The following is a 1,605-nucleotide window of genomic DNA, read 5'->3' as shown; positions in this document are numbered from 1 at the left end:
CTCCTCCTCCTCCTCCTCCCTCTCTCTCTCTCCCCCCTCCACTACCATGTCAAAACACCATCATAGAGAAACTTCCTCAGATGTTGAAATCTACTCAATCTTCAAGGTGGCACTGATTTGTAAGTATTCTTTGAAGGAAGGATCACCCTCTAACCAGCCAGGGGACATAGAAGTAGAATTAGGACAAGTCACAAAATGGGAAGGAAGACAGGACATCATGATTATATTTCGGCAAATCTACAATTTGACCCCTCCTTCCAGAATTTCCACGTTTTCACTAGAGGTGGAAACCAGGCAGAAAACAGTCAAGAGCCATCCTTACCTTTGGTTTGTCAGCTTCCAGGATACAGAATTACAGGTTTAGTTATACTCCTCCCCACAAATATGTTGAAGTCCAGATTCTAAGCATCCGAGAATGTTACCTCACTTGGAAATGGGTCTTCATAGAGATAATTAATTAAAAAGAGATCATTAGTGTGCACACTAGTCCAATGTGCTTGTTATTTTCATAGAGGAGGGAGTTGGAGCACATAAATAGGTGCGCCAGGGGCAAGGCTAGGGAAGAGACAGGAGGCATCCCTCTTGAAAGCAGAGCTTGGGACAAGCGAAGGGACACCAGAGACTCCCAGGGACCCACTGAGGCTGAGGGAAGGCATGAGGCCCTAAGACAGAATCAGCCCTGCAGATGCCCTGTTTCCAGATTTCCCGTCTCCAGAACTGTGAGAAAGCAAAGTTCAGTTTGTACTACTTCGTTATGGCAGCCCTAGGAGATTGGAACTTGTATCATAAGACCTTCCCAGTTGTCTTTGTTTTTATTATTACTCAACTGGACTCGACAATGTTTTATTGGGATGAAACTCCCTGTTTGTATGGGAGGTGTTAATATGATCTGAATTAAGGACAAAGTGTAACAGAAGCGCTGAGATAATCTCTGCATCTCTACTCTTTCCTCTAGAAGGGAAATTCACTCAATTAATCATCTAACTGCTATTTGAGGAGGATCTACTAAGCATCCAGCACTATTCTCTGTGCTGCAGACACAGAAATATAGAAAACATCACCCTTCCTTCATAGACTGTGGAGAAAGCTGTTATGCACACAAATAGTTGTGGGGTGAAGCAGCAGACATCAGAGGTGCTATGTGCAGAGCATTTTGGGAACACAGAGGAGAGGAGGAGATGCAGGAAGAAGTGGGTGAAGAGGAGGTACCTTGAGAAAAGACCACAGGACTTAAGCTTCAAGAGGCTAACAAGGGGATAGGCCTTTCCAGGCACAAGGAACACTGTGAGGAAAAGAATAGGAACAAGGAACAGTGTGTGTGAGATCGGATTTCTATCTCTATAAGACTTTAGGGGCACCTGCCCATTAGCTCAGTTGTTTAAGTGTCTGCAAACAAAGCACTCAGGCTCAGGATACCATGGTTAAATCCTCAGATCCTCATGCCTTACTGATCCTGCCCTTAAGGCATGCTGAGCTAGCCCCGACCCCCCCCCAAAAAAAAATCCTTCTGAACTTTTGGGCCAGGAAGACGGCTCAGTAGAATAAGCATTTCCCTGGTAAGTGCAAGGTTCTGAGTTCAATCCCTGGTTCTGCCAACCCCCCAAA

The sequence above is a fragment of the Octodon degus genome, unplaced genomic scaffold (assembly GCF_000260255.1).
Source record: "Octodon degus isolate 3935 unplaced genomic scaffold, OctDeg1.0 scaffold00036, whole genome shotgun sequence".
NCBI classification, from domain to species: domain Eukaryota; kingdom Metazoa; phylum Chordata; class Mammalia; order Rodentia; family Octodontidae; genus Octodon; species Octodon degus.
The sequence above is the reverse complement of the archived record's forward strand: the minus strand, read 5'-3'. Positions refer to the sequence as shown.